Raw genomic sequence first — 7,773 nt, 5'->3', positions numbered from 1 at the left:
TGCGCAGCCCGCAGCTGCGTCAAACGCTCTTATCTTTCCACCCGAGATAGTAGCAGTGGCGGCAGTGGCATCAGTGGCGCTCCGAGCATTCCGAAACCATAGACGTCTGCGACTCTGGGCGCAGCCATCTTGCTCTGGGCTTGGCTCCGCTGCTCTCGTCGAACGCAGAACGCCAGCGTCCGGCGTTTGGCTCTTGCATATGAACGCGTTCGACGAGTGCAGTGGAGACAAAGGCAGCTAGCTTTAGGTCTACCCACTGATCAGTTCAACCAGAGCACGGCGTTCTGGCGTTCCCCTCTCGTCTCCCCTCGGTTTCTCGGCCCATTGGCTTTGCAAGAACAAAACTATACGTCCTTTCCAGTAGCGCCAAAAGCACAACGTCACGGCGATCGTCGTATTTCGGTGCCGGGGCAATTAACAAACAGTGCAATCCAACCCAGTGAAGGCGCCGTGACCGTGAGCTCTTGGGTGTGTATGGATTTTAGCCTTCGTCTGAGCACTCTTACTTATTGCGAAACCGATATAGCAAAGCGCAAAGCTTATCGCAGCCCTTCGAAGTGCAATATACCTTCTTTTTTCATTTTTGTTTCTTTTGCTGAAAAATGATATTTGTTCGCAAAAAAAACATTCTTGTAAGCTAACCTAGGAAATGACAAACAGCGGTGAGGTACTACTACCACTGCACAAACCCAATCAGTTTTTTCTTTCACCCACCGCCGAGATATCAAATTCATTGGTAAATACAAATTTAACCCTCAAGGAACCTCGATCATATTCATAAGGATAGCACACCTAACTATAATACTAATTTTTTCACCATCTCATTTCTACCTCGCACATCAAACGACTGGAATCACCTTCCCGCTTCAATACAATAAATCAATCACTGATATCTCACTTTTTTTAACAAACTCTTACGATCATCGCTCTCAGTTTATTTGATTGTCATATTATTGTTTTAATTCCTCACTCCCCTGTGTAACGTTGATAAATAAATAAATGAATAATTATATTACGCCTAATCTCGAAGCAAACATGGTGACCGTTGCGATTTGCTCTTACTAGATGGCACCACTTCACTGAAACTATCTCGGGCACCCTTATCACTATTTCACTATCGTCGGCAAGGAGCGCTGGCAAAAAGGTTCCGGCTGCTCTTGTGGGAGGACTCCAAGGCAAGTGGCTTTTTTCGTCGTTCTTTTTTTTTGCTTTTGTGCCTGAAGCTGAGTCATATCAAATATTTATTACTCATAGCATACTTCACTGAATCTCGTGATGACTGTCGAAACATTTTGCCAAAACGCTGCGTTAAAGGGGCAGGTTACAACTTACTATTGCATTGAAGTACGCATGCGCGTCCCTTTGTGTAAACACGTAAGAAACCAAGTTCATTTTGTGATCTTTAGTTGTTTTTTATTGTTATTATTCTCGCAATCCGCAGGTAACTCCGGTAACTTCGGTAAATAGATTTGTTCGCGTTTTATATATTTTTATATTTTAGCGATGAATTCGAACTGTGTTCCTAAGACCGACCTACCATAGCTGGGGCGCTGGGCTTTTACCATCTCCTACCATCACCAGGCTTATATGTACACGGCGAAGTCTGGCGAAGGGCGTTTGCTCGAAACGTCGCTTGTTTTTTCCCCTTCTTGTTGCACGTCTTATCTTTCAGGCTTTTAATTATGTGCATGCACCAAATGCAAATAGTGAGTAGTTACGTTTTGCTTCGCGCTTTGGGGCTCTCAAAAAAGTTTCATTGTCATGATTCACGCCTGGTGAATTATCTTAGTTTGTACCGCTTACAAAGCCCCTTATCAAGCGCCATGGGGGCGATACTATGTACTGAGAAGCTTTATCGTCTATTTGTCACAAAATAAATGGATGGGTGGATGGATGCTAACGGCTGTACCCTTTGTAACGGGAGGTATATTGCGCCACCTAGCCTACAAACCAAAAGTACGACTTCTCCCCTCGTCGCCCTAAGCCGATTTTCTTCTCCTTTGAAAATCTTCCTTACAGTAGTGCTTGGGCACTATTGGAAGGATGCTGTTAGAACTCTTCGCCCGAATGTGAAAAAAATTAAAAAGAAAACATCTAAGTTCCTCGTCCCCGCTTGCTATGCACGTTATGGTAAGAACATGTGGTCGGTCTATATGCCTCAAAACTCAGTTTTTGTGACTTTACCTCAAGAAAAACTCTGATATGACCGACGAGCCTTTGTGACAGTTTCATAATTTCTTTTTTATTGTTAGAATTGTTTAAACAAGTCCGTTTTTGTTTTGTTTATTTGTGTGTGCGCGACTTCTTTCCTTTTCTTTTTATAATGTGATAACAAAGGAAGTCATCTCCATCCTCCGTGTCGCAAGAACTAAGCAAGATTTTGTGCTGCATTCAATGGTGACAAATGATGTATAGTGCCTTCTGTTTTGTTTCCTTTTTTATAATTTTCTGATTTTAGGGATTTTTTTTTCAATTTATTGGGAGCATCGACTTTTAGTTGGAAGTGCTGTAAAGACTTGGTGACAATTTAGACTTTTTTAACAATTGTTTTTTTGTTGTTTTTTTTTTTGGGGGGGGGGGGGGGCATCTACTACATAACTGGTTTTGCCACGCAAGCCCATGATGGCTTTGGCGAACCTGCACTCTGCCTTGAATATGCTCATCCTTCACAAATAAAATTATTATTATTATTATTATTAAATTTACGACTGCATTTATGGTAGTCAACGTCCCCGGGTCATGGGTAAGCTCTATCGTTTCTCTAGAAGTTTCTGTAGATACTGTGCTTCATACTTCGGAAATGGCAAGCACATGAGCGGTGTTAACATTAGCAATCACCTGTGGCAACCGCGAAGACTTTTTAGTATAGTGCGCGCATAAGGCTGACTCTCAAAAACCAGTCACCCAATACTTTCACCGAGCGAAATTCGGGGGCCGCACACGAGCACTCGTAATAATCAACTATCAGACAGCGTATACGTAGTGCTTGAATCTCTACGTCACCTGACGTAGGCCAGAACGGGGCACATGTGTTCGGACACGAGTGTTGAGTCGGCGTTCGTCTTGGACTCGTGTTCAATCTGTGACAACACGAGTGACAGTCAAATGCTTACGCTGCACCCGTGGCCAAAATGATCATGACTTTGGGCTCCAATAGCTGGCGTAAAAGATGCGACAGTACTCTTTTGCTAGGTGGCGCAAGCTGCCGCCCGATTAAAAGGGTTCAGCCGTATCCATCCATCCATACATGTATAAGGCCTTGTTATCTAGGACATGTCAACTGGCCCGCTAGAAACCATATAAACATCTCGGAAGCAGATGATTGAAATTTCGAAATGCTGGCCTTAGTGTAGGGCGACTATCCAGCCCGCGACTCGCGGGACTGTCCCGTCTTGAGGTTTCGCGTACCAAAATCTTAAAAATGTCCCGCATAATTCACACTGTCGTAAAGTTCACTACGCAACTCACGGCGCTGCCGAACAGCGAGGTACCGGGAAGCGCGGAGATCGCCAATAATTGTCTGCAAAAACACCGACAAAAAAAAAAAGAGGGGGGGGGGGGTTCTTCCTTCCCCCGGTCAGCGTGTCGTCATTTCTAGTTTAGTCATACTGCCTCGGTTTCACACGTGTCACCAAACTAAATTTGAATATTAAATAGCTTAATTTATTTTTCCTCGGAACTTGAACGACAAAATATGGGCGAGATAAAACGGAGAAAGAAAGAAAAGGCCAAAGTTACAGGGTTCTTTGGCCCACGTATGTTTTTCTTTTTTCTTGGAGGGGGGGGGGGGGGGGGGGGGGGGGGGTAGGGGGGTAGACAGAATTCTGTATGCTCGAAGAAGGCACGAGAGAACCAAACTTGTTATTTTGTTGACTGGAGTCCGGGCACGTTGTTCCTGAACCGCATAACAGCTAGATGCCAGAAGCAGAATGTCGAACCGCAATTTTTACCGGTTCGATTCGGCCTTGGATTCACAGCTTTCGGTTCAGTTTCGGTTCAATTCCGGGGATAAAAAATAACGGCTCAAACCGGTACGAACCGATTTGAATTGCTAAATTGAGATTATATTTTCCACGCTGTTTCGGCAATCGGCATTATTTCCGCCGTAAAACGAGTAACCATATAGTTGTTTGTTTGTTTTTTTATCGTTCGTACAGCCCACTTTTATTTTCAGGTACCAAAATAAAAAAATTGCGTTATTTAGTTTCGACACAACAGTAAAAGAAAATCTAGATTACCATTCAAAACTTCGTCTTGATACGACTCAATGAACTCAACATCTATTTGTTTACCTCAGTCACGCATATTTTACAGAGTATGGTAGGTCACCTAAAATACCCGTGATTGGCACAACTTTGCGTCGCAAAACTTAAAGGTTAAAGGAGCTGTGCAACGATTTTAACGTTGAAAGAGTTGGCATCTTCTACTTTTGGCATTGTTCGTCTTGTCACAAAGGACAGACACCACACTTCCTTCCTTCGAAATGTTGTGATTCCGCGGCGTAATCGCGAGGCAAAAATTGGAATATTCCCCGACCTGCAGCCGCGAGCGGCGGCCATGAGAAACACGCGGCGTGACGTCAATGGGGGGTCTTCTTGAAAGATAGCAAGTTGTGCGAATACCTGCTAGATAAAAAATAACTATTTTATAAATCTTGTCGTTCGAACATAAACATAAATGCGTCAAAAACCTGGTAATCATCGACAAAACTTTTATTACACCAAGTTTTAGTGGCGCCATCTATCCTAAGTCCACAGAACCGCCAGCCGGAGGGGGAGGGGGACAGAGCCGGACGGGTATGGCCGGACCCGGATGAGACTTTCCTCCTTTCACCATATTGTTCGCGCCGCGCCCGCCAACACGTGGTCACGCGGTCGCGAGCGGATGAGTTCTCGCTGCTCACTGATGGCTCTAGAGAGACAACTTCACCGGAACCTCGCGCCTACCCCATCGACGTCACTGCGCACGTGACCCGGAAGACGATGTACGAGTTTAGAGGTGACAAAAACGTGGATCTTTTTCATTTTTTTAAATAAAAACTAGGGTATCCAGGCAAAATCTGCTTTCTGTAGTTCACTTCAAAAGTGTCAGGCATCTACCTCCACAATTATTTAAGCAAAGCCCTGAAATTGTTGCACAGCTCCTTTCATCGTAGTTTTTCTGTTGAAGTAATGTAATAATTACAGGGCATAAGATCATGGAATGGGCACCTCGTCGCTATTAGTATCGTGAAATATACTTTACGAAATACGTCTTGCATATTTCTTACAACAACGGAACTGAGCTAAAAGCTATAATATTTTCAAAATGTCAAGAAAGATTTAGGACAAGCCCTTTCAGTCTACCGTTTATAGAAATACTGAGCGGCAACAAGAACGTTTGTTTTCTTAAACAACATTGTTTGCACTCAGCACCATGATGCAGGCCAAGAATCATGCAGAAAAAAGTGATTGAAACGGTTCACTCTAGTCTTCGTACTCAGATCGAATCTGGAGTGAAATTGCGCGTACCCAAGAAAACGTTTTGTTAGACTGGATAGACTAGCATAGCCCGGCTGTTGAGGTTTGTTATTTACATTATGCCGGTCAATTCAATTTGGAAATAAGATCACCCTTGCTAATTGTTGATTTTTTATTAAATAGAACAAAGTAGTATTGTATGCTCTACTCGATATGGCAGCAACTTTATTGGTCGCTTTCTGACGGTCGGAGCGAGTAATTGTAATAGTTCCGCCACAAGCGCCTGTATACTTCGTTTTGTCCAGCCCACAAAAACAAAATTGCTGTTCATCACATAAAATATGCAATACCATACTTTTATATGTTTGAGGAGTTATATATCTGCCAGGGGGGGAATACATAGTTGCTAAAATCAAATTTGAAATTAGAAATTTGCTTATGGCTCTCCCCAATCACTTATACACGTCACTATCGAGGATATAAACGCCGAACAAGATTTGCAGATACAACCCCAAATTATCTTTTAGATAGTTTGCGGTTGTGTTTACTTATGATGTATACATTTATTATGATCAGTCCTTTATTTCTGTTGCCAAATATAAGTCCGTAATTAAATATATTTATAGTATCCTTATTAAATAGGACTGTATGAATTTCACATAACCGCTTGAGACCGACACGGGTAGACGATACTCGGAAATACAATAGCTGTTTAATCTGGAAAAACTTTTTTTTTTCGTTCGGCTGCTTGGCAGCCTGAAACACCGGGTCTCAGATTATCCCAAAAAGGATTTTGTGCGCAAATGATAAATTAAAAAAAAAAAAATTCACGAAATGTGCACAAAGAGAAAGATAATGAACGGTATTCTTAAAAATGAAAAAAAGAGGCGATGCCTTACTGCAAAATAAATACATAAATATGTGAGGATATTCATAATTACAAATCAGTAGCCTAAAGGACAGACGAACATTCTTATAATTTTAAAGTAAATCATACTTGGGCATTGGCTTGCACGATCTCAAAACTTCGCGTAATACTGCCTCGGGAGGCGGATGTTCTATTCAGTTTTACGTGAACCGTGTTGGGCCTTCACTTTACTACTCTGTCTTTTATCAGTCATGCGCGCTAACATTTTATTGGGCTGTTGTATATCATAGCTAGACTGCTATAAATACTGCACAACTTTACAATTTCGGTATCTACTTTCGCCAGTGTTGCGAATATCGCATTTCACCAGGAAACTGAACTGTTGATAACCTGTAACGTTATCGCTCTTTATGCTGGTGGTCGTTGTGATTTGTTGTTGCTGAAAAATCAAATCCGGTGGTGCAAAACGCACGCCGCAGAAGGTCGCGCTCAGTGCGAGACATATATTTGAGAGATAGGAATTATTCTTGGTTGGTGCAGTATCGTCACGGCGACTTTGGGCACCTCGAAAGCGCGCTTTCTGGCAAGAGTGTTTTTGCAAACACTGTGCTTTCCGGGGCCACGCTTTCTGGTGTCTACCGAGGATGCGTGGCAGAGGAACCTTCACAACACAGTATGTTCTTAAAACATACTGTGTTTTAAGATACCCGAGCCTCCAGCATTGCTGACGTTCATTTCCTCGTATCAACGGTAATTGTTACAATATACAAGTTTCGCCTGCGATTCTTCATTATCTCTATGTGAAGATCTGCCCTCGTGTGGCAAAGTCACTCGCATTGCTCATGCATCACACAAAAGACGGCGTTTGTTGCATTCACGAAACGCGCCTCAATTATGCTTGAAGCGCGCTTGGCTAACACATAAGTGCGCTTTTTTTTTTTTTCTTATTACATGTTGGCAGACATGTTTTGTGCGACCAACGTGAAGGCACCGTCATATAAGGGAGAAAAACATACCGCAGACAGCATCTGCAGAGTGTATTTTACAGGATGCATAGTAAACAGTTCAACATTCTGTAGAAGTGCACTCTGCGAAATCCTTAATGAAGAATATTATTTTTGAGCAGTTTGATTTGTGTGAGAGTTTTTCAATTAGTTTTTACATTTTAACACAGGATACGTTTCATTAGCCAAATCACATGAGAAGACCGTCATGAAGAACCATCCCTAAAAACCGGCCCGTCAATTTCCCCGCTAAATTTAGCAATAAAGTTATTGTCACGTAAGGTAATTTCTTTTTTCTATAATTAGCGGAAAAATGGTCGCGGGTCATCGATTTCACCAGTAACTGTAGTGGGAAAATTGACATCTCTCACGTAAATGTTTACACTTAATTCAGCGAGGAAATTGACGAGGCGCCACCAGGTCGTGTTACCCCGAGCAACAT

Source organism: Ixodes scapularis, unplaced genomic scaffold, assembly GCF_016920785.2.
Source record: "Ixodes scapularis isolate PalLabHiFi unplaced genomic scaffold, ASM1692078v2 PGA_scaffold4__175_contigs__length_147842914, whole genome shotgun sequence".
Lineage (NCBI taxonomy): Eukaryota > Metazoa > Arthropoda > Arachnida > Ixodida > Ixodidae > Ixodes > Ixodes scapularis.
This window is presented reverse-complemented; position numbering follows the sequence as displayed.